Here is a 27,202-nt window from a genome sequence, read left to right on the forward strand (position 1 = left end):
ATGGTGCAGGTTTGTGGGTTGAAGAGATATGGTAAAGAATTACCAGTTGTATTGATCACTGAAAAACAACTTTGTGTTAATTATGATGCTTTGTAGACTGTACTACATCTATGTTGAAGATCTTTTCACGTCAGCTGGTAAAAGACAGAAAACACTGAATGAGACCCCAAACAAATTAAATAATATAAAAAACCACTTGTTTTATAAAGAGGGATTTTAGTTTTTAAAAGGCTGAATTTTCTGAATGGAGGTAGAGAGATAAGAGCATGGCCATTCTAAGAGAATAGTAATGAGAATTGTGATTTATTATCCAGCTCCCAAGCTGCTGCACTGTCAGAGAAGGGAAGCAGGAAAAGTGAAATCCAATCATGTTCTCATAGACCTCTCAGCATGGGCTTGACTTGCTCATTAACCATCAGAAGTTTCACACTTTTCAACATGGGAAAGGCCATTTCCTTAAACCAAAAAGCCAAACTCTCTGACTTTTCTTGCCCTTCACTCATCAACTGATGATATGCCCTTTCTGGACCAGCCTGAATTGCTGCTTTCCAAGGTAAGTTTACATTCTCTCTGAACCTTCTGCCCATTTAAGCTAATGTACTTTCCTGATGTTTGGTTCCTGGCTACATAAGGCAGTGCGAAAAAGAAGAGTCAATATATTTTAAAAATTTAAAACACACACACACACATACACACACACACACACACACACACACACACACTTCTGTAGAAGTAGTGCTAACAGTGAGGATGAGTAGCTGAAACATCAATACTTTATTTGTACCCTTTGTTCCCTTTGAGTTTGTTTGTAAATCCTGAAGAGTTTCCATGAAAACAAATCCAGTTCCAATGCCTTTGGGCTTGTTCTGTGGCTTGGCTGAAAGTCCATGACACTTCCCAGCTTTTTTTTGTCTTAGATCATTTCTATACATACTAGAGAAACCCAAACCTTGCGGTCGTTATTGAGCTCTCAAGGCTGGGATTTCTGTTCCCAAACCAGTGGATATTTTAAATCACAAGATGATGGCAACTTTTACCCTGAATTTTTTAAAAGCAGCTAACCGCCATGTCACATTAACATCTCCTCTCCTAACTTATCTAATGTGAACTACCACTGATCCTGGATGAGAATTAATTTGGAGAAGGATAAATATTTAGGGTGGCCCTTTCTCAAAATTCTGAGATGAGCTGAGTTCAGAAAAGCACGCATATTTTTTTCATTAAGAAAATGGTCTTGGCAGATGCATATAAGATGTTCAGTAGAAGTAGTAAGACAGAACTGGCTATTTTAATACAGCACAGTCCATGAATCAGCAGCTAGTAGTGGCTATCTGTCAACCCCAATCAGAATTCTCATCCCATAGCAGCTGGCGGATGGAGTCCCAAAGTCCTATTCCAGTTGTGGAATGCAGACTGTCTTCTGGATAGAATCACCTCTGTCAGGGTACAGCTGGGATGTTTGGATCCAGGGCAAAGAAGGAGTCATCTTTCAAAAGTCCATAGGTAGAGAAAATGGCAGTGTGACATCTGTTTATCTTTCAGAAAATGATAAAAGGAAAAGTTATAAATAAGTCAGAATTGAACCTGGACTTGAACAAAAAAAAATCTTTAAATATATAATAGCCTTTATAAATTCCAATTTTAATAAAATGAATAATTGGCTAAGAAGCATACTAAGCACACATAGCCTTTAAAAACCAGGTTCTTGTCCCAATTTGTCAGGATTACTGGGGAGGAGTAGTTTTTGGCTACATCTAAAATTCAAGAAGTACAGTCTTATACTATCTTGTGTGGTGCTAATACCTGGAAGAAACTAAAGAAGCCTAGGAGGGAGAAATTAACTAGGAAAGGGGGGAAAGAACCAGGCTTTTTTTTTTTAACCCTCATTTTGCTAAAGGGATTTAAATCAAATTTGAACTCAGGTTTTCTTTACTCTAGATCCAGCGTTCTATTCACACTACAGTATTAGTTTATCTCTGCAAAATTATTCATTTACAACAAACATATTCATCTCCCTAATGAAACGCAGGAAACAGTGAGTCAAAATAAGACTAAAGCATATATAATCTAAGACCCAATACCCGTACAATTCCGAGCTTGCAGAGGTCATAACTTGGGAGACAATCTTAAAAAGTAAGTTTTTATTTGTCTCAATATGTTACCAGTTACAATTTACTCTAGGAAATCTTAAAATTAAAACTTTTTTATAGCTTATGTCTATCTTTTCATAAAAGTAGGTAACTGATCTTATAAAAAAGTATGTATGGTAAAAGTGATGTCAGGCATAGGACAGTCTTTCATCACATAAATAGTATACAAAATGCATATGGATTTATAAGAACTTATAAGAAGTTTGACAAACCCAAAGACCCTGACTTTGGGGATAAGAACTCATTATGACAAAAACTGCTGGGAAAATTAGAAACTAATATACAAAAACTAGGCATTGACTCATACCTAACACCATATACCAAGACAAGATCAAAATGGGTTCATGATTTAGACATAAAGAGTGATATTATACTCTTTGCAGATGATATGATGGTATACTTAGAGAACCCCAGAGATTCTACTAAAAAGCTATTAGAAATAATTCATAACTTTAGCAAAGTTGCAGGTTATAAAATAAATCCCCATAAATCCTCAGCATTTTTATACATCACCAACAAAATCCAACAGCAAGAGATACAAAGAGAAATTCCATTCAAAATAACTGTCGACAGCATAAAATATTTGGGAATCTATCTACCAAAGGAAAGGCAGGAATTATATGAACAAAATTACAAAAAACTTTCCACACAAATAAAGTCAGACTTAAATAATTGGAAAAATATTAAGTGCTCTTGGATAGGCCGAGAGAATATAATAATGATGACAATACTCCCTAAACTAATCTATTTATTTAGTGCTATACCAATCAGACTTCCAAGAAAATATTTTAATGATCTAGAAAAAATAATAACAAAATTCATATGGAATAATAAAAGGTCAAGAATCTCAAAAGAATTAATGAAAAAAAAAATCAAATGAAGGTGGCCTAGCTGTACCTGATCTAAAACTATATTATAAAACTGCAGTCACCAAAACCATTTGGTATTGGCTACGAAATAGATTAGTTGATCAGTGGAACAGGTTAGGTTCACAAGACAGAATAGTCAACTATAGCAATTTAGTGTTTGACAAACCCAAAGATCCTAACTTTTGGGATAAGAATTCATTGCTTGACAAAAACTGCTGGGATAACTGGAAATTAGTATGGCAGAAATTAGGCATGGACCCACACTTAACAGTGTATACTGATAAGATCAAAATGGGTCCATGATTTAGACATAAAGAACGAGATTATAAATAAATTGGAGGAACATAGGATAGTTTATCTCTCAGACTTGTGGAGGAAGAAATTTGTGACTAAAGAAGAACTAGAGACCATTATTGATCACAAAATAGAAAATTTTGATTACATCAAATTAAAAAACTTCTGTACAAACAAAACTAATGCAAAAAAGATTAGAAGGGAAGCAACAAACTGGGAAAACATCTTCACAGTTAAAGGTTCTGATAAAGGCCTCATTTCCAAAATATATAGAGAACTGACTCTATAAGAAACCAAGCCATTCTCCAATTGACAAATGGTCAAAGGATATGAACAGACAATTTTCAGACCATGAAATTGAAACTATTACCACTCATATGAAAGAGTGTTCCAAATCATTATTAATCAGAGAAATGCAAATTAAGACAACTCTGAGATAACACTACACACCTGTCAGATTGGCTAAGATGACAGGAAAAAATAATGATGATTGTTGGAGGGGATGTGGGAAAACTGGGACACTGATACATTGTTGGTGGAGCTGTGAACGAATCCAACCATTCTGGAGAGCAATCTGGAATTATGCCCAAAAAGTTATCAAACTGTGCATACCCTCTGACCCAGCAGTGCTACTACTGGACTTATACCCAAAGGAGATACTAAAGAAGGGAAAGGGACCTGTATGTGCCAAAATGTTTGTGGCAGCCCTGTTTGTAGTGGCTAGAAACTGGAAAATAAATGGATGCCCTTCAACTGGAGAATGGTTGGGTAAATTGTGGTATATGAATGTTATAGAATATTATTGTTCTGTAAGAAATGACCAGCAGGATAAATACAGAGAGGCTTGGAGAGACTTACATGAACTGATGCTAAGTGAAATGAGCAGAACCAAGAGATCATTATATACGTCAACAACAATACTGTATGAGGATGTATTCTGATGGAAGTGGATTTCTTTGACAAAGAGAAAATCTAACTCAGTTTCAATTGATCAATGATGGACAGAAGCAGCTACACCTAAAGAAAAAACACTGGGAAATGAATGTAAACTGTTTGCATTTTTGTTTTTCTTCCCAGGTTATTTTTACCTTCTGAATCCAATTCTCCCTGTGCAACAAGAAAACTGTTTGGATCTGCACACATACATTGTATCTAGGATATACTACAACATATTCAACATATATATAGGACTGTTTGTCATCTAGGGGAGGGGTGGAGGGAGAGAGGGGAAAAATCAGAAACAAAAATGCAAACAGTTTACATTCATTTCCCAGTGTTTTTTCTTTAGGTGTAGCTGCTTCTGTCCGTAAAAAAAATTACCCTGGCATGGGTTCTGTCAATAAAAAGTTATTATAATAAATAAAAAAGTGATATTATAAGCAAATTAGAAAAACATAGGATAGTTTATCTCTTAGATCTGTGGAGAAGGAAGCAATTTGTGACCAAAGAAGAATTGGAACTCATTATTGAACACCACATAGATAATTTTTATTATTTTAAGTTAAAAGAGGTTTTGTACCAACAAAAGTAATACAAACAAGATTAGAGGGGAAGCAATAAATTGGGAAAACATTTTTACATTCAAAGATTCTAATTAAGGTTTCATTTCTAAAATTATAGGAAATTGACTCAAATGTATAAGAACTCAAGCCATTCTTCAATGGACAAATGGTCAAAGGATATAAACAGACAATTTTCAGTTGAATGAATTAAAACCATTTCTAGACATATGAAAAGATACTCTAAATCACTATTGATTGGAGAAATACAAATTAGGTCATCTCTGAGATACCACCACATACCTGTCAGATTGGCTAAGATGACAGGAAAAGATAATGAATGTTGGAGGGGATGTGGGAAAACTGAGACATTGATACATTGTTGGTGGAGTTGTGAATGGATCCAACCATTCTGCAGAGCAATCTGGAACTATGCTCAAAAAGTTATCAAACTGTCCCTTCCCTTTGATCCAACAGTGTTTCTACTGGGCTTATATCCTAAAGAGATCTTAAAGGAGGGAAAAGGATCTGTATGTGCAAAATTGTTTGTAGCTCTTTGTAGTGGCCAGAAACTAGAAACTGAATGGATGACCATCAGCTGGAGAATGGCTGAACAAGTTATGGTATATCAACACATAAATAAACTTATTGGAAACTGATACAATTTTCTTCTTTATTTAGTGAGTCCTGATAGGAACCATAGCATAGTGGAGACAGATGTGACTTTAGAGCAAAGAAGACCTGGGTTAAAGTCCTGCCTCTGACATATACTAACCATATATTCCTGGGCAAGTTACTTGACCTCTCTGGATATTTAAGACTAAGCTGCAGAGTAGGTACAGACTTGCATTAGTATAGTGAGTTTCCTTGATTGGGAGCTCCTTCTACTAATTCTAGGAGAGGTCCAGTCCCTGGTCCATTAAATGCTATATTTTCTTTGAAGGTCATAAAGTTCATCCAAGTCAATGTCCCTCAGTGTTTTGGACTCCCCTTGGAAGGGAACTGAAATTAGTGTTGCCACTGAGTCAATACACTGATACCTAATGATCTTTCTCCCACAGATGTTCTTCCTACACAATCTTTTCCAGTCTTCTTATTAATTGGGTCTCTTAGCTTTCAAACTTTGGAGTCCTCATGGGACAACTATCAAAGCTAGCAAAACTCAAGACCTTCGTTGATTATAAGGCTGGATTATGGAATTGTTCCCACGAGATTTTCTACTCATTCTAACTAGATGTGGTTTCAGAAAAACCATGAAGTTGTCTCGGGAGTCAAGCTGATGAACACCTGTAACTCTAATTTTCTTCTAGACAATGATCTATCACTGGCCTAATTGCTGCTATCCCTTAAACTTTGGTCTCTGTGCTGTGCTTATGAGTTGGTAAAAAGAACAGAAAGTTAGTCAATGACTCTTTTTGCATCATGTGGATGAGTGAAAAGTGCTTATTTGTTTTTATCTCATTGTTGGATCTAGGATTGAGCAAAGTTTCTCCTTCCATCTTCTTCTCCAGAAGAAAAGCAGGAAGAAAAAGCTAACAAGAAATCAAAACATTTGGCTAACTCCCTTTCATAGGTTAGAACAAAGGATGCTTCTTCCCAGAGGAGCCCATCATCTTATGAATCTAAACAAAAATATCTTTCTTGGAGTCAGGCCCAATCACTGAAACTCATGCCCAAAGAAGTGCCAAGGAATGGCTACAAGCCAGCCAATTCCTCTTTGGCCAGCCCTAATCATGGAAGTTTAATTAAGAATTGTCATTTATCCTTTTAATAAGCTACCATTGGACATGGACTCATCTTTTATGGGAAAATCAAAGGTTCTGGAGGCTTACCTCTAGGCAAGCTCATTGAATTGATTAGAACTCCCCGGACCACATTCTCTCTCTCTCTTTCTCTTTGTCTCTCTGTCTGTCTTTCTCTCTGTGTCTCTGTCTCTGTCTTTTATCTTTCTGTCTGTCTCTGTCTTTCTATCTCTCTGTCTCTCTGTCTCACACACACCCCCCCACACACACCCCACACCTCCCCCCACACCCCCCACACACTTATTTGCACATGGATTGTTCTTCTATATAGCAAGCACCATGGTAAACAATGGGGATAAAAGGTTAAAAAAAAAAAAAAAAAAAAGAAAAGAAACATTCCCTCTCCCGAAGTTAGTCAGTCAATAAGTGTTGGAATCCTTACAAAGTGCTAACTCATTAGAGTTGATAGAGACAATAACTATCTAATTTAGCATGGTTCAGTATGATTGATCTGATCCTACAAGGAGATGTTATGGGCCAGAACTTGAAACAAGGTACTAAGTAGAACTGATAGAAACAATGCTTGTGTTCACACCTTTAGAGAGCTCATCACAAGTATGGGAGATTCACAAAGTTAACTTTGTAACTTTATGAATTTACATCTTTCTTAATCCCTCCCTCAGAGGAGGAGTCAGCCTTTAAGATCATATAAGAAGCTGACAGAGGCTCAGTCAGAGTCTGTTCGGAACATTGCCAGGAGTCAGAGAGGAGCACTGTGGGACAGACACAGAGCGCTCTGGGAGGAAGCCCACAAGCCCACTCTCGGAGGCAAAGTCAGATTCATTCCAACTTTAACCTTGGTGCTGGCTGGAGACATTCAGAATTGAGCTAGAGGCAAAAGCCTAGCAACAAGAGCTCTCAGAACCAAGGAAAGCTGATGCCTCTAAGAAAGCTACCCGGGCCCAAGGAAAGAGATAAGATATAAATGTTTGGATTTTATTAGCTGACTGTATTTGAGGTGATTATTACTCTGAACGGAAACTAAGGCTGCCTCCAGAAAACCTCCCAAGAAACCTGCTCCCAGAGAATCAACATTTATATTATAAAAAAGAAGAGAACACCACAAATAAGCTTTTAAGTACACAATATAAGCTTGATTTTGTGCTGAACACTGAGGATACAAAGAAAGGTGAGAACATGGTACTTGTTTTCAGAGAACCTCAAAGTATAAACAAAGTGAAAAGAAGGAAGGAAGGGAAGGATAAAGGGAAAGAAGACTGGAAAAGAGAGAGGAAGAGAAAGAAGTAGGAAGAAAGGTACTATAGAAGGAATGAAGAAAAGGGGAAGGAACTTATAAAGAAAGGAAAGAAAGAGATAGGGGGAAGAAAGAAAAGAGGAAAACAGGGAAGGAAGGGAAGAAGGAAGGAATAAAAGTAGGAGGGAAGGATGAAAAGGAAAGGAAAGGAAGAAAAGAAAAAAAGGAAATAAAATCTATTAAGTTCCTGATATGTACCAAAGCTCTTTGCAATTTTTTTTTTTCTTTTGAGCCTCACAATGACCCTGGGAAGTAGAGGCTATAATTGAGGTAAATAACTTGTCCAGAGGCACACTGTTTTCAACGAATTTAAATTCTAACAGGGGAATGCTCTTCACCAGAGGAGTCCTCACTTTGCAGGCAATGAGTGATTCTGACATACTTTTGGGACTGAGGATTTTTCAAACCATCATTTCCATATTGTTTCTTTTAATTTTTTTGTTTCATTGATCCTGTTTTCTATTTTTAAGGAAAACTTCCTTAACTAATATTGTAAAATGTGTGCTTCCAAGTGGAAATTAATCATGGTGTCCTAGAGGGCAGTGGGTAAGGAGATTCCACATAATGTTCCCAGATCATGTATCACCTCTGATACAGGGTTTGTATTAAATACTTCAAGGCTCCATGATTTTGTTGTTGTGGTACTTCCTCCACTGATGAAGACCAGAGATCTTCTCTATGATCTTTATGCTTTTCCATGATAAAAATTCATCACATTTTGATCAATCGAGTGATAGTCTCTTTAAATTTACCCCAGCTGGTCCTCAACTATAGATATAGTCTTTTACAGGGCCAGTGCAGAAAGTCTTCATTTTGTAAAGTAATACAGCTTTATACTCTGCAGATATGACCTTCAAAAAGCTAGGATAATCCTTATGCCATGAAAAGTTATCAGAGTGGAGATTCAGAGGAAGAGTTTCATTTATTTTTTATCAGACCTATGATTTATCAATATCAGGAATTCCTAGTGAGAAAAAGTCCTTTGAATAAGTATCTGCTCTATAATTTATAATCTTAAAGGGTCATTTGAAACACTAAGAGGGTAAAGGATTTTTCTAGGGTCACACAATTCTCTTTGTCAAAGACAGTATATGAATTCTCTTCTTTCTGGCTACAGAATCAGCTCTTTATCCATTATGATACATTGCCAGTTCATGACTACAGAATAGTGTAGCCTTTCCTTTAAATTCCAGTTCTCATTGTGTGTGTGTGTGTGTGTGTGTGTGTGTGTGTGTGTGTGTGATGGTGAAACACATGAACTCCTTGGAATAATGTTTTTTATTATATTATAGCTTTTTATTTATAAAATATATAAATGGGTATTTTTTCAGCATTGACAATTGCAAAACATTTTATTCCACCTTTTCCCATTCTTCCCCCAGATGGCAGTTGACCAATACATGTTAAATATGTTGAAGTATAAGTCAAATACAATATATGTATATATGTCCATACAGTTATTTTGCTGTACAAAAAGAATCGGACTTTGAAATAGTGTACTATTAGCCTGTGAAGGAAATAAAAAATGCAGGTGGACAAAAATAGAGGGATTGGGAATTCTATGTAGTGGTTCATAGTCATCTCTCAGAGTTCTTTCACTGGGTGTAACTGGTTCAGTTCATTACTGCTCCATTGGAACTGATTTGGTTCATCTCATTGTTGAAGAGGGCCATGTCCATCAGAATTGATCATCATATATTATTGTTGTTGAAGTATATAATGATCTCCTGGTCCAGCACATTTCACTCAGCATCAATTCATGTAAGTCTCTCCAAGGCTTTCTGAAATCATCCTGCTGGTCATTTCTTACAGAATAATAAAGTTCCATAACATTCATATACCACAGTTTATTCAGCCATTCTCCAATTGATGGGCATCCACTCAGTTTCTAGTTTCTGGCCACTACAAACAGGGTTGCCACAAACATTCTTGCACATACAGGTCCCTTTCCCTTCTTTAAAATAAGCCCAGTAGTAGCACTGCTGGATCAAAGGGTATGACATAGTTTGATAACTTTTTGAGCATAGTTCCAAATTACTCTCCAGAATGGTTGAATGTATTTACATTTCTACCAACAATGTGGGAAACCCAGTTTTCCCACATCCCCTCCAACATTCCACATTATCTTTCCCTGTCATTCTAGCCAGTCTGACAGGTGTGTAGTGGTATCTCAGAGTTTCCTTAATTTGCATTTCTCTGATTAATAATGACTTGGAGCATCTTTTCATATGGCTAGAAGTAGTTTCAATTTCTTCATCTGAGAATTGCCTGTTCATATCCTTTGACCATTTATCAATTGGAGAATTACTTGATTTCTTATAAATTAGAGTCAATTTTCTATATATTTTGGAAAGGAGGCCTTTATCAGAACCTTTGACTGTAAAAATGTTTATTGCTTCTTTTCTAATTCTGTCTGCATTAGTTTTGTTTGCACAAAAACTTTTCAATTTGATATAATCAAAATTTTATATATTGTGATCAATAATGATCTCTAGTTCTTCTTTGGTCATAAATTCCTTCCTCTTCCACAGGTCTGAGAGGTAAACTATCCCATATTCTTCTAATTTATTTATAGTCTCATTTATGCCTAGGTCATGAACCCATTTTGACCTTATCTTGGTGTACGGTATTAAGTGTGGGTCAATGCCTAGTTTCTGCCATACTAATTTCCAATTTTGCCAGCAATTTTTGTCAAGCAGTGAGTTCTTATCCCAAAGTCTGGGGTCTTTGGGTTTGTCAAACACTAGATTATTAAAGTTACTGACTTTTTTGTCCTTTGAATATAACCTATTCCACTGATCAGGAATAATGTTTTTAATGCACAGAATCAATATGTCATTATAAAAGAAATCAATTTTATTGAAATAAAATGATTTATAGACATAAATCTATGTGAAATAATATTTGTGTATTAGAAAATAAACAATTCCCATTATGCTAGCTATTAATAATATTTATTGTAAGCTAACAATATACTTGAGGATATTAATGTCTCATCTATCTGTGGGTTGTAGGGCATTCAGGGAAAACTGATACCTCTGTGTGAGGCTGCTGAATCCTTTTAATAGCTGCCATTCAACTTTCATCTGTGGCTCCAAGAGTTTAGCAGCCACATCCCAATAAATAGTTTCAGCAGGAGGGCTAAACCAGATTGAGGGGAACCAAGTGGTCTCAGATCCATTGATAAAATAGTGAGGTGTCTATCCCAAGAATTCCCATGGTATAATGGAGCAGATGAGAATAATTTGTTCCATGGCTATGAAGGTAGTTGAAGTAGGTGCTATGGAGTGCTTAGAGCTTGGCCAGACATCCAAAATGCCAAGATCATTACTTGTATCCTGAATCATCACCAGTTTCCTTGATTTTTTCCTTGCCTCTGGACTTTGATGACTTTGAAAGAGAGTGTGAAGTCAGTGACTTCATGCAACTCTTCCTCCCTTCAATCCAATTTATGCATGTGAAAAGAAACTATCCAATGGTCTCTTTCATTCTCTTTGAGGACAAAAGGCAACAATCCATCTATCTATCTATCTATCCATCCATCTCTATTTGTTTGTTTCTTTGTCTATCTACCTACTCATTTGTCTAGCTATCCTATTTATCTATCTCTTTGTTTGTCTATCTATCTATTCACCTATGTCTATCTCAGTCTATCTATTATCTATTTATCTGTCTGTCTGTCTATCTATCTATTCCTATTTATCTATCTGTCCATCTGTCTTTCTGTCTGTCCAACCATCTGTCTATGTGTCTATTTACTTTTCTCTTTGTCTATCTATTTATCTGTCCATCTGTCTTTCTGTCCATCCATCTGTCTATGTGTCTATCATTCTATTTATCTTCCTCTAAGTCTGTCTATCTACCTACCTACGTACATTCCTACTTCTATCCATCTATCCTATTTGTTTCTTTGTCTATCCACCTACCTATTTGTCTATCTATCCATCTATTTATCTATCTCCTTTTCTATTTATCTATCCATCTATCTGTCTATCCATTTGTCTGTCTATCTTAGTCCATCTACTATCTATCTGTCTGTCTATCCATCTGTCTTTCTGTCTATCCATCCATCTATCTATTTATTTTTCTTTTACTCTATCAATCCATCTTTCTGTCTAGATATCTGTATTTATCTATCCACCCATCCATTTATGAAACTAGAAACAAGAACACCATCTCCAGCTTAAGAAAGCTTGCTCTAAGTCTCTCCAAATGGAGCTATCTGATCCTGAAACATTCCAAAAATAGCTTTTATTTGCTCACCTACACTCATACTAACTACACAATCTAAAAGGCTACATTGGCTTGTTTTGCAACAGCACAGTGATTCTACTGTCTCAGATGCTCACACCATTTTCCCCTTATAATCCATCATAGCTTTATGTGAAATAGCCCTGTGAAGGATCTGTTTGTTTTTGCTTTCTCTGGTGTCATACTTCTCTAAAGAGATCTAGGGAAGTGAATTTTGACATTGAAGATGATTTGCCTCCTGTCCTCTGGGTTTCCAGCCAGCCTATTAGTTCAAAATGTAAACAGGCAGTGTGTTCATAAGCCTCAGTCCTAAGAGGTATACACACACACACACACATACACACACACACACAAACACACACACAGGAGCTGTAGCTGTTACAGGATGAAAAGATCAATAAAATCCAGCAGAGCTGTCTTTTAATTGGCAAATCCCCAGATACTTTATTTAGCTTACCAACGGACCCAGTTAATAGCTAGCATATGGGAATTGCTTACATTTCCTGATAACCCAAATATTAACAATCCATTTAAAGGTTCTCTGTGCTTCGAACCTATATCATTTCCCATGCCATATTTCATTGACACAAAAAGGACAACTTTGAGAGAAGATAAATCCATAACTCTCCTTGGCAGAGTTTAATGAGTCCTCTATCTTAATGGCCTCTTAAACAATTTATGTAACTGGTGGGAAAGCCACCTTTCTCAGCATTTTTCCAAGTTGAAACTTAACAGCAGGACAGAAGGGGACTTTTTCAGGATTTTTCTCTTAAAATGAAGTTTATTCAAAGTGGAAAAACCAACTCTAAGGTTTTTCCTAAATATTGTTCTTGACTCTTTAATGATGATTTGTTCATGGCCCAGACCTGTGGGTTCATTATAAATGCTGGGAACTCCAACTGAGAAAACTATTTCCACCAAAACAGATTAGTACCATTACTGTTGTGTAATTTAGTATTACCTGTTTGAGATTGTGAGATAAGTGAGTGACATCACTGGGATCACACAGACCTCAAGTGGAATTTCTGAATCTAGATCTTGGTTCAACACTACCTATAGTTTAAAGCAGAATAACAGTAATTAATGATAATGATAATAACTTTTATTTATACTGCTTACTCTGTAGCAGGCACTATGCTAATCATTTTGCAATTCTTATCTCGCTTGATTCTCACAACACCTCTGGGCTGTACAGATGGTTAAGTGACTTGACCTGAGTCATACTATAACCTAGTCAGTGTCTGAAGGCTCAGGTTTTCATAACCTCACTGTGCCTCCTATCTGTTAATAGAAGAATATAACTTGTATTCCGCACAAGAAAGAAGAGGCAGACAAAAGGGAGAGTAAGGACAATGGAAGTAGAAAAGAGGAGAGAGAAAAAATGAAGATATTTAAAAAAAAAAGTATGTGATAATTTTCTATGTTTGAAAGGCACAGAAAGTTGCGTACAGTAGATTTACAGTTTTATGTACAATCATCTTTTTTTTAAAAAGTCATATTATGGAAATGCTTTTTGATTCCATATCATTATTACATTAACATAAATAATATTAGTAGATTAATATGAATATAAATAATTAATATTATTACACTACTTTAAATTTTAACATTTTTATATTATTTTAAAATTTTTAATTAAAAATTTTTTAAAAGAAGAGACATACATGGTCTTAGAGATTGATGGGGCCTTGGAGAGGCTAAACAATGCTGTTTTTACAGGTGTAGAATTGAGGCCCACAGAGGAGAGTGACCTTCTTAAAGTCATCCAGTTAGCAAGTGGCAGTAACTAGATTCTGAGCTCAGACTCTGCTTGCCGCACATTTTTTTAATACCAGGATGGTGAGCAGTGATTCAAGAGCAGCTAGATTTACCTTCTAAAAAAACAAAGAAGCAAGAAACCCAGAGTCAGGATAAGGCATTTGATTATCATCAGCACATTTTGCACATTTTGGAGACCCCAGGATGCTATGGGCCACTAGTGATTTTCCCTTGTACTTGTGTGAGATTCGATGTCACAAAATAAATAAATATATATATATATATGTATATACACACCTCTTTACACAGCAATAAGAGATTCTTGCTGCTTTCCCTCTCATATCTCTCTAATAATGTATTCTAGATCAGTGGTCAAAAGAGAAATAAAAGCTACTGTAAGGATCCTTGTAGGTTTAATATTGATTTAGAAAACCACATTTTACCATTATCTATTTTCTAATTTATTTTTATTTTGTTAAATATCTCCTAATTACATTTTAATCTGTTTCTGCTGTTTGGGAGTGCTGTAGGACGCAATGGGGTCCTTTTCTTAGACAATATCTGTTCTCTTTCTATTTCTGGAAAAAAATTCTGCAAGAGAATGAAAACCTGAGTTTAAGTTCCAGGATTGGCATCAGCCATATAAATGTATCCAGTTACTTTCACCACTAAGGCTCTATTTCTGTACTTGAAAAATGATAGTACCAGTATTTGCCCTACTGATCTCATAGGGGTGTTTGTTATGAAGATAAAATGAAATAATGTGTATTAGAAATGCAAAGTTTGTGCATTTAAATGAGTACTTATTAAAGCTTATTCTGGTACTTCATCACAGTATAGATAAGATTCTAGATTTTCAAAAACAATAGCAGCTGAGTACCCTCTCTGGCAGGCTCTACTAACCAAGAATAGCTTAAATATGGTTGTTAGAAATGAAAACTTCATATCTAAATTCTTGGAGTGAATGGAAGAAGGCTTTATGTGTTTCTCGCAAAAAATGGTTGCCATATCCCTTTGAGAGGGCACAAACACAGTTTACAGAAGCCAAAACCAATAGTTACATTTCATAATCTTACTCTGCCTTCTCAACTCCTCTTCAGATTTTCCACTGAAAAAAGATTCTTCCAAAATCTAATATTTTGTGACACTCCCACTACATGTACTTCTAGATATGTTTCCATGTTTCCTCCCTTGTCACGTCATTATGTTCATTTTATTTTATCATTATATATGTTCAAAAATTGTGAATGTCCCCTCCTTAAGAGAGGAGAAATTAAAAAATTGTGAATGTCCCCTCCTTAAGAGAGGAGAAATTAATATACATGAGGCTTATCAAGCATGATTAATTAAAAATTTAGCTTGCCTGGGGCATAAATTCATCCCATTTGCACTTAACCAGTGCCTACAGTTACTTCTGTTGACTTAAGACATTCTTTAATTCTCTTCAGCCAGAATGTACTGACCCTAAAATTTATATCATATTCTTTTGTTCCTTGGCAACACAGACAGAGGCTATGAGATTTTGAAACTTTTCAACTGTGGAAACAAAACCTTACAATTTTACTTGTTACATGACCCTAAGTCAGGATGTCTCATGGGTATCTGAGAAACAGCTTAACTCATAAGGAGCAGGATCATCACTAAGGTACTTCTAGTGAGGTAGATTAATTTCAGTCACAACAATGCTTGAAGATTTATACCAAGCTATAAAGATTGTGTTTCTGTCTAGGGAAGGATCAACACCAACAAAACCTACCTCAGATCTCCTTGAAGTCATGAATTTTTTTTTATCATCATCATCAATTATGGCATAGAATGAGAATCAATCAAAAAAAATTAAGTACCAGGCACATGGGATACAAAAGATATATAAAAAGAGGTAGGGGTGTGTGTGTGTGTGTGTGTGTAAATAATCTTTAAGTTTTACAAAAGGGAACCAAAAATATTTTCTCATTTGATTCTCAAAACAACCTTAAGAGGTACATGCTTTTATTAACTTCATTTTATAGATGAGGAAATTAAAACAGACAAAAGTGACTTTGCCAAGTCCTAAGCTAAAAATCACCTGAGGTCACATTAGAAATCAATATTTACTCTTTGCCCTCCTCTCTATTTTACTGTACCATAATGAAACACTTCCCAAGCATAGCCAGGCATGGTGCTGAGGACTTGGTATATACATGTTGTTGCTGTAGTCTGCCTTTTGTTCTCAGAGGATCATGATATTGGGAAAGTGATGCTATGACATTCAAGTGAATTGAACTAAAGAGAGGGAGGATTGGGCAAGGTCATTTCCTTCACTTTCCCCTCCAGAGCCATCTGGGTTCAGTGGCAAGATATAAATCAGAATGACTGGAGATGGCTCTGGATGCAGTGGGAGACCTCGAGGCCTTTTGAAGCTAATGTCTTCAACAATAGGTCTCAGTTTGACTGAAGCAATATCTGATCAATGATTAGGGTTAGGTAAGAAATGAGTCAGAGAATGGTTTCTTTCACCTAGTCAAAAAGAAAAAAAAGAAAAGAAAAAGAAAAGAGAAAAATGTATATCAGTCTGGGAAGGGGAAGACCTTTGGTGTTTTTGGCCAAAACAGAAACAATTACTATTTTCAAATGCAAATAAAAATAAAAAGAAATATGATGTTTGCCTTCAAGGAGCTTCAATTCAATGGGAAAAAATCTTACCTGAAAAGGAGCTGGAGAGTTTGGTGGGGAGAAGGGTGCTAGGACCTGTAGTGCACAATGGAATGGAATGGAATTTGCGCTGAGTGAAATAAACAGAACCAGGAGATCATTATACACGGCAACAACAAGACTTATGATGATCAATTATGATAGATGTGGCAACAATGAGATGATTGATGCCAGTTCCAATGATCTTGTGACGAAGAGAGCCACCTCTACCCAGAGAGAGGACTGTGGTGTAGTATTGCCTTTGGTTTTCTGGAGGTCTCTGGACCAGCTTTTATTTCAGCAAAGTAATCACTACAAGAATTGAAGTCCAAATCCTTTATTATCTCCTTCACAATCTAGTTTCCTTGCCTGGGGCCCAAGTTAGCTTTCTTAGAGGCCTTCCTTCTGGAGTCTTGGTTTCAGTGGAGAAGGGAAGGAGGAGAGCCTGCCACCAAGGTGGTGTGAGATGGGATGAATCTGTCTGGCTGAGTTTGTCTCAGCTTATATGCTTTACACTGAGTATAAACCAATCATTATATCACTAAGAAACCATTATTTGTTGTTAAGATTAAATCAATCATACTGAATTATTAAGCACCATGCTAAACTAGATAACCATTGTCTTTATCAATTCCACTGACTTAACACCTTGTAAGAATCCTTGTTTCAGAGTTCTGGCCCATAACACTGTGGGAACTGAATGTGGATCACAACATAACATTCTCACTCTATTTTCTTTCCTTTTTGATCTGCTTTTTCTTATTCAGCAAGATAATTGTATAAATATGTTTACATATATTGGATTTAGCATATATTTTAACATGTATGACATATATTGGATTGCTTTCCATCTAGGGGAGGCAGGAGGGGAAAGAAGGGGAAATCTGAACCACAAGGCTATGTAAGGGTCAATGTTGAACAATTATCTGTGCATATGTTTTGAAAATAAAAAGCTTTAAAAATAAAAAAATAAATGAATACCATTGAGCAGGTTCTTAGGCTAATAGAACCTGCCTTAGTTAGCTATGAAAGTCAGTTTACTTATGGCCTAGTTTCAAAGCTAAATTCAAATCCTGTCCCCTCTACCATGATTAATTGGGGAGACTGCTCAGATGGGGCTGAGCATAGCAAAGTCATTGCAGGTCATAAAGAGAATAAGGTCTTACCTATGTCAACCATATATCTATCTCTGAGAAATTTGATAAATGTGGGAGATGTTCTTGAAACTTCTCAAGATGTCTTTGGTAAAAAGCATGAACTGTTATCCCTATTTGACATAGAAGCAAACTGACAAACAGAGTTTAAGTGCCTAGTTTTAGGTCACATAATAAGGCCAAGAATAGAAGAGAGTTCTCTCAATTTTTAATTCAGGGGCACTTTTTCGTAGAGTCATGCTACCCTTAAATGGAAGTGTGAATAACAACCTTAGAGAATGTTACAATCAGAGGCACCCTGGAATCCAGCATCACTGGGATCCCTACTACCCCCGCCCCCCTCCCCCCGTCAAAAAATAAAAATAAAACAACAACAACAACAAAAAAAAAACCTAGTATATTTTGTGACCCTGCTCATATTACTTCGCTAAGTCATGGCATTTAAACTCAGCACTTCATTCATTGCTGAATACAGGAAAATAACTGAAATGTAAACAATTTCCTGAGGCTATTTCTTGCTGACTCAGACAGAACTCACAGAGACTATTGAGGATGATTCATCAGATTATCTGGGTTCTGAAGCCTGACTTTCATTAACACTTGCCTTTCTTCCCACCTCCATCTGGGAGTTCTTATACTCTATTAGATATCTCACCCCAAAAACCTGGGTTTGTTGGATTTACTTATGTACCAGGATTGAAGAATCACTCATTGAAGCCTAAGTAACACTAAAAGGTTAACAACATTAACTTTAGTAATGGTTAAAAAATTCTGAAACACGATGTCAGAAAACTTAGGTTCAAATTCCATAATGAATGCTTGGTCTGGACGTGTTATTTAGCCTCTTAACTCTCTATGAAGATAAATTGCAGAGAAGATACTAATCTGCATTGATAGAAGGAGTTGTCATACTGGAAAGTCCTCTATTATGACTAAATGATAGGTTGAGAACAAAAAAATATACATATGTATGTGTGGTAGGTGAAAGATGAAAATAATTTGGGAAACAAAATTTTGAGCTTTTGAGCATATAGGCTTATTAAGCAATTAATGCCAATTGCCCAACAAATCAGGACTATAAACCTTTCTCGTGTTTATCACTTAACCCTGAATACAGGGGGAGGCAGATTTTTATATATTAAAAACAATCAATCAGATAAGACCAATTAATTAAGCAAAAAAATAAAGTAGGACACAAAATTGGGTAATCTGATTTCTAATTGAAGAAAAAAATTTAAGGACTTTCTAAGTTGAAAGGGAAAGAGCAAACTAGATGCAATTTTCTGAATTCAGAAAAAAGAGGTGTTCTTACTCCAGCAAAGTGTCTGTATAACAAAGAAACAGAAAAAAATTAGTGATTTATTAGTACAAGGTCAGTTTTCAGATTTGTCATCTGGGTTGCTTAAGATGTACACTTGTAAGACAACTTGCATCGGTGTTAGATCTGCCTGGGTTTCTGTGAGCTTAACCTAAGTGTTTAGTTAAAGATCTCTAAGCAGCAAGTAGAGGTGGTCCCATTTTCCAGCCATGCAGAGAGTTGTCCTTGTTCAAATTATTCAAAGGTAATTGTTCAAACAGTACAATAGTTTTCTCATAATTCCCATAAATGAATAATATTTTCTCATAGAAACTGAATGAAATCCATAAATGAATAGAAAGGAAACTGAGTTCATTCAAGAACTGAGTCACAATATGTGGTTCATTCAATTCCCACCAACCTTGATGCTCTGATCCCCTCAATTCCTTCATGTGTGCTTGTTTGCAGAGGTAAGTTGAGGAGTGCTACTACTTGCTATGGTGTGTTAGTGCAGGGTCAAGAGACATGTCTGAAGGAAAGTTTTAGCTGATATGTATTGAAACCTTTCAGAACTGGCTCTATAAAATATATCAACACACAGCATAGTGAATAGAGTGCTGAGCCTGCAGTTGGGAAAAATTTGAGTTTGAATGTCAACTCAGACACTTACTAACCCTGTGCCCCTTGGCAAACCACTTAACCCCGTTTGCCTCAGTTTCCTCCTTTATAATATGAGGCTGGACATGGAAACAAAAATCCAATCCAGGATCTTTGCCAAGAAAACTTCTAATGACATCACAAAGAGTCAGACATGATTGAACAATAAAAACAACAACAATCCATCATTACATAATTTATTTTCTTCCTCTCTTTTTGCATTGCTTCCCATCTAGGCATCCAATGTCTCCTGACATAAGAAAATTCCACTAAGGATACGATCTCTTTTTTATAGCTTTTTATTTAGAAGTTATATGCATGGGTAATTTTATAACATTGACAACTGCCAAACCTTTTGTTCCAATTTTTCCCCTCCTTTCCCTCTACCTCTTCCCCCAGATGGCAGGTTGACCAATACATGATACTATCTCTTTTAATACAACTGTTTCGAATCTTGTAGTCTTAGTTGACTGAAAGGTTAAATGATTTTCTTGTGATCACATAGCCAGTGTGTGTTAGAGCAAAGACTTGAAACAAGTTTCCTTGGCTTCAAAGCTAGCTCTCCATCCACTATGCCTCATTACCTCTATCAGAACAAGTTAGGGGAATGTAATTGCATTTCATTTGGAAAAAAGTGGCACTGTGTTCATAGTAATATAGATTTAGAATCAGAAGTTCTATTTCAGATACAAACTGGACACAAAAGTGGACTCCTCAGGCCTTTCCATGCATCCATAATCCCAATACACCTATATTCAGAACTTGAATGAAAGAATATCAGATTTGAAAGGAACCTCCTAGATATCTATTCCAACTCATACTAAAAGATTTATCCAAGCTAAACCTCTACTTTTGAACTCCAGACTTTTCTAAATTCTATATACCGAATTAAACTTGTCTGTCTTGTATTTTATTCCTTTAATGTTCTTCTACCATAACACAGAAATGTCTTCATACTTGAAACTCTCTTCAATCCTGTAATTCACACATTGGAAGTATGTTATGATTTTGCAGCCTCTCTCTCTCTCTCTCTCTCTCTCTCGTTCTTTCTCTCTCTATATATATTTCTCTCTCTCTTTTCTCTCTCTCTCTTTTCTCTCTCTCTCTCTCTCTCTCCTTCTTTCTTCCTCTCTCTCTCTCTCTCTCTCTCTCTCTCTCTCTCTCTCTGATTGGGTCTTCTTAGGATCCCATTTAAGGAAAGTGCTCAGCCAGCCACATCTTCATTCCTCTCCAGATTGTACTCTGGACTTCCCTAATGTGTATACCAGGTATCTTCATCTTCTTCTCCTTCCCTTATTATCTTCTTTTCATGCATTGCCTTCTCCAATTAGAATGTAAGTTGCTTGAGGACAAAAAATATCTTTCTGCTTATATTTGTATTTCTAACAATTAGCACAGTAAGTACTTAGTAAATGTTTGTTTGCTGACTGTTCTAGATGACTGATTAAGCTTGAATCAGTTAGAAATTATGTGTTAAGGCTTACCTCCTTATTACTTTCATACTAATATTTTATGAAATCCTAGGATCATATAATCAGCAACACTGCCACCACCACCACTACCACCACCACCACCACCACCACCACCACCACCACCACCATACACACACACACACACACACACAAACAAGCAAAAAAAAAAATAGTATAGTCCCATTCGAAGGAAACTAAGAGATCAAGTTCACTGGCTATCTAAATGACTTTTCTTAATCGAATCCCTAATAAGACCTCAACCTGTCATTGCTTGAAAACTCAGTTCCTTTTATTTAGCAGTTTATTTAGCTTTTGGACAGCCCTAATCACTAAAAAGTTTGTCTTTACATCAAGAATATACAGGGATTTATACAAATTCTATACATGTTTCTGAATTTGGTTTTCTTGGGCCAAGTCAAATTAAATGAATATCTTATTGAAGGAGGTTTTTTTCCAAGTCTCAAAAACCAGAGCTAAAACTAGAGCAGGGTAGCCAGGCTTTATCCTAAGTGCCTATGTCTTATTGATGATAAAGTCATAAGAGCAATAACTCATGGGTTAGAATAAGCATTGTGTAAGGGCTAAGAACAACTGGCAATGTGGTGACACAGCAAACTCAATTATCCACACTAACTGAAAGGAGCAGTAGTGCAGGTAATCTATCCATTTTTCATATATCATTTGAATACTATTTGGGTATATAACGTTTTCTTTTTATAAAAAACTTTTAACATACACTTTTTCAGTGTCTACTGTATTCATATAATTGTGCTATGCACATTGGAAGACAAGAAATGTGGGTAAGATATAGTCCCTTTGCATATAGAAGTAACTTGTTAATTTTTATAGATGAGTGGATGGATAAGTGGATAGAATGAATGAACATCTATTAGGAATACACTCATTTCACTTTCTATTTTCCAAATGATAACATTATTAGGTACCACCAAAGTCAGTCTAGGATTAGAGCATGTTGGGGAAGCCATATTTCCTTTTCTATCTGGTGAGATGACTATGATCCCAGAGCATCTTAGTTCTCTTACTGCCCACATCCTTTGAGAGAATTGTAAAGGTGGGGTTGGGTCCCTGGGAAAAAATGGTTGAGGGAGTATGAGTGTGTCACTGCCCAAGTGCCTCTAGGAGACAAACAGTTGGCAGGGATTGATCCTCAAGAGAACCTGATCAGTTGAAGGCTCCTTCTCTCCTTGAAGCATTAAGTGTCTGATATTCTGATTTCCTGGCAGGCAATGCCCATATTTTTTTTTCCTCTTTAGAGAAGTCAGGCCCCTAGTAACAAAGAGTACTTTGATTCTTTTTATGGTTCTTTTACCCTAGCAGAAATGAGGCTCACAGAAGCCTTCTCTCAAGTAGTCCAGCTCCTCTCTCAAAGGATCCAGACCCTGAAGTTTCCTCTTCTTTTTTTGCATGTGGTTCTTAATATATGAAAACATTTTCCCCTTTCCAGATTAATCTAACCCTGACTCTTTAAGCTCTTATTCTGTACTTCTATTGCTTCTTAGACTGTTCTTAGTGCTGAAAAAAAGTGGGAGGAACAAATCTTTTAATTCCAGGTGAAAGAAATGTCCTAGTTGCATCTCCATTCAAGAAAATTATTATGTCTCCTCTAAGTTTTCTCAATTTCAGGGTAACCAGCCTTAATTCCTTAAATCAGTTTTAAATGGCATGAACTCGATGCCCTTCATCATCCTTATTGTCTTTTTGGGGACAATTTCCCATTTTCAGTATCTTTGACCAATTTCCATGTTCTCTTCTCTCATCTTCTCAAAGGGTAGCTGGGCCAGATTATTTAAATCATTAGAGTTTTAAGGGGAAATTACTTCTGCTTCATTGACTATACTAAAATGTGTTATGAGCCAGAACTTGAAAAAGGTGATAATTCAATGGAATTGAGAGAAAAAATGTTTAAGTTAACACCTTTGAGAGTTCACATATTAGTTCACACATTTGGGAGATTGCAGGGTTCAATATGAGATATCCAAATTCATACCTCCCATAATCCCACTCTCAGAGGAGGGGTCAATCTTTGAGTTTACACCTCTAAAAGAGCATAAAAAGAGCTAAACTCAGTCAGGAGAGTTCAGTTGAAAAAGATTGAGAGGGGAGTGTCAGTTGGGGATTGAGAAGCTACGAGGTGGAGTTGAGCTGGAGGCAGAAGCTGGAAGAGCTAAAAGACAAGCTGCAAGAGCTCTTGGAACCAAGGAGGGAGATAGGCCTTTAAGAAAGCTAACAGGGCCCAAGGAAAGAGATAAGACTTGGAAGGAGAAAATAAATGTTTGGATTTTATCATCTGGCTGCATTTGAAGTGATTATTATTTGGAACTGAAACTAAGGCTGCCTCCAGAGAACCTCCCCTGAGACACCTGCTGCCAGAGAGAACCATCATGTTTTAGAAAAAGAAGAGAACACTACAAAAATGGATCACAACAAATATGGCAAGTCCTCAGAGAGATAGAAGTATCGGATCATCTCACTTGTATCTTGAGGAACCTACATTTGGGCTAAGAAAGGACAGAACCTGCAACTTATAAGTTTAAGATTAGAAAAGGAGTCATTTTATTTATTTAAGTTAAATATAGAATACAACATGTGAAATACCAGGCTGGATGAGTCAAAAATTGGAATTATGAAATAAAAACAATCTCAAACATGTAGAAGATACTACTCTAGTGCAGAAAGTGAAGAGAAATCAAGAAGTCTTTTCATTAGGGTGAAAGAGGAGAATGTAAAAGTTGACTTAGAACTTAAGATAGAAAAAACCCTCAAACACTAAAATGAGAGAGAAGAAATGGAAGTAGAGTCAGATTTTATTTTCTTGGGCTCAAAGATCTCTACAAATGGTGATTCTAGCCATGAAATTAAAAGATGTTTGTTTCTTGTAAGGAAAACTGTGGCAAATCCATATAACAGAGACATTGCCTTGTCAACAAAATTCCATATAGTCAGTGCTATGGGTTTTCTAACAGCAATATATGGCTGTCAGAGTTGGATTAAAAGAAAAAGAAAAGCCGAGTGCTACAGAATCAACACTTTTGAATTGTGGTGCTGGAGGAGGTTTTGAACAACAAGAAGATGAAAATCAGTCAATACTTAAAGAAATTAATTTAAGTTCTTTAATGGAAGGTCAAAAACTGAAGCTAAAGCTTAAATATTTTGGCCACATGAGAAGACAGGACTCATTGGAATAGACTCTGGTATTGGGAAAAATTGAAGGAAAAAGGAAAAGAGAATGGCAAAAGATGAGATGGATAGATAGTGTCATGGAAAAAATAAACATGAACTTGGACAGACTTTTAAGACATGGTATAGGAAAGAAAGGAGTGATGAGCTATGCTTGATGGGGTTATGAAGTGTTGGACGCGAGTAAATGACTGAACAACAACAACAAAAAAAAACTGCTTTATGAAAGAGGCACCAAATGGAAGGCATAGGAATATAGTGACTACTTTAAATGTGGGCATTTGTACCTATAAAAGGAAGATTGTAGTCCTTGGGATTCTCTTGAATTTGTTTTGTTGTTGTTGTTGTTGTTGTTTGTTTGTTTGTTTGTTTGTTTTTGAGATGAATGAAAACCTTTTAGGTCAGTTATAGGGAGAAATTTTATTTTTTCTTCTTTAAAAACCTAAACAATTGCATACAGAAATAGAGTATATAGACAACCAAACAGATTTTTTATTAATGTATGGGATAATATACTTAATAGTCAAAAAACCTTAAAATTTAAGTAACACCATTTTGGATCTCAATTTCATCTTTTACTCAGTAAATGTATCTACAACTAGCTAAAGTATCTGAAGACTAGATTAAAAAAAAAAAAACTAGCTAACCTAGCTAAAGAATTCAGTCACTAATTCCATTTCTGTGAGGAAAAAATGATAATTTGGTTGGATTGGTTTCTAGAAATATTAACTATACTTAGGAAATATTCTTATAGAAGAAAATTACCTCATGAGATACATATTTTCACTTGTTCAGAAAACATGTGCTTAGTAGACAGATCAGGCAGAATTCATATAGAATTTGAATTGTTTAAAACAGTCTATATCTCCCTTAAAATAAAATCATTCTGAAATACAATGTCTCTTATTTTTGTCCCTAATTAAGCCACTAGTATCTATTCATGTTAGAAATAGTGGTGATAAAGTGGAAAGATCAGTCCTCCTGAGTTAGAATGAACATTGTGTTAGGGATAAGAAAAAAACAGGAGTTTCATTATGTAGTCAATTATCCATACTAATTGAACGTATTGGTCATGCAGATAATCTAAACATCATTTATATGTGGTTTATCCTATTATTTGATACTATCTGAATGTATAACATTCACCTTCAAGCAATTTTAATATGTATTTCTTAAGTGCCCACTATGCTCATAGCACTGTGCTAATTAGACAAAGGGTGAACTAAGAAATTTAATTAAATAAAAAAGATCTCAAAGTTCTTGCAAATTATATTTTGCTTATTATAATCTTATAATAATTTTGCATTTAGCACACAGCAAGTTACAGCATGGTTAGGCATCATTAAAGCATTCTAGATAAAAAAGGAAAGTTTACTTCAGATATTCCAAAGTTTAATGTAGGCATATAGTACTTATGACAGTGTCAATGACTGTTCTTCTACCTGTCTTACCAGTCCTTCACAGTCTCCTTTGCTGGATCATTATTTAACGTTTCTAACCATGGGTATCTTGAGCATTCTTTTCTATTTACATACTCTCTCAGTATTGTCATAAGTTTTCATGGATTCAATTATTATTTATATGGAATAAATCTCTTGAATTATAGTATCACGTTGAGATTTCGACCTACATGCCCTGCAATTGTCTTAAATTCAACATGTACAAAGCAAAACTCATCCCATCCCCCCACTCCCTAAGCTATCTCTTCTCTAAATTTCTGTTTTCATTCATCACTCTAGTCACCAAGATTCACATTCTCAGAAACATCCTTGATTCTTCACTCTTTTCACTCTATATCCAATCAATTTCTAAGTTTAATTGATTCTACTTCCCCATGATCTCTCATACTTTACCTTCTTTCCACTAACACAATCACTGCTCTGATCCAGACCCTCATTGCCTCCATTTGGATTTCTGCAATATCTTTATTGCTTCACATTTTTTCATCCCAATCAAAATCCACAAAACTCCAAACTGATCTTCATAAAACACAGATCTGACCATGTTACTCCCATATTTAGAAATATCCAGTGGCACCCTATTGTCTCCAGATACTCAGCCTCAAATTTTATATGACTCCAATCTGCTTAGCTCCTCACCTTCCAGTCTTGTTTCATTTTATTTCCTTTCACATACTCCTTTTTCAGTCAAATTAGCCTATTAACTGTTCTCTATTTATGACATTTCTTCTCTTGTCTCTTCACTTTGTCAAAGGTCATTCTTCATGTCTTAATGTTCTCCTCACTTCCACCTCTAGTTTCCTGCAAAGCACCACTCATCAAATTTTACCTTTTATTTGAGACCACCCTGGTTCTTAATTTTTATTTATCTCTGCTTCTTGAAATTACTTAAAATATATTAGATATCTCCTCATTTGTGTGTATTTTGTATATTCCCAGGTTAATGTGAGCTCTTTGATGTCACTAAGATCCCTGGATAGATCTACTATGGAGTCTTTATGGAATGCTATGGATAAGAATTATAAAAGAAAGGAAATGGAGAAATTGCAATCTATATTTTCCAAATCTATGTAATAAAGATGTATCTCAGTCATTGTATCAAAGTATCATAAATTTAAAATTAGAAAAGTTGTAGAGACAATATAGTTTATGTCTTTGCTTTTCAGATGAGAAAACTGAGGCTCATCAAGGTTCATTGAGTTGACCAAGGTCAAACAGATATTAAGTGCCATAGTTGGGATTTAAACCCAAGTTTTCTGACTCCAGATTCTGTGTTCTTTTCACTACAGCATGGTGTATTAAATTCTCATTGTGCACTGGTCAAATAGCTCTTGGTATTGATGACATATAAGTCACAGGATATATAGAATATGAACTCATGTGAATAATAAACTGAATAATGAAATGTAGATTGGA

The 27,202-nt window shown here is 35.8% G+C and overlaps 1 protein-coding gene across 1 annotated transcript in view; it reads right to left on the reverse strand.

The window, feature by feature from the left end:
- Positions 1-950: 950 nt before the first annotated feature.
- The window catches only part of LOC100926624, a 199,215-nt gene continuing 172,963 nt past the window's right edge, over positions 951-27,202 (reverse strand). Inside the window, exons 9-11 of the transcript XR_004230940.1 lie at positions 13,785-13,994; positions 13,082-13,173; positions 951-1,535 (exon numbers count right to left, since the gene is read on the reverse strand). The gene's annotated coding sequence lies outside the window, so the exon portion shown is untranslated. The remainder of the gene's footprint in view (positions 1,536-13,081; positions 13,174-13,784; positions 13,995-27,202) is intronic.

This window comes from Sarcophilus harrisii, chromosome 1, assembly GCF_902635505.1.
Source record: "Sarcophilus harrisii chromosome 1, mSarHar1.11, whole genome shotgun sequence".
Classification (NCBI taxonomy): domain Eukaryota; kingdom Metazoa; phylum Chordata; class Mammalia; order Dasyuromorphia; family Dasyuridae; genus Sarcophilus; species Sarcophilus harrisii.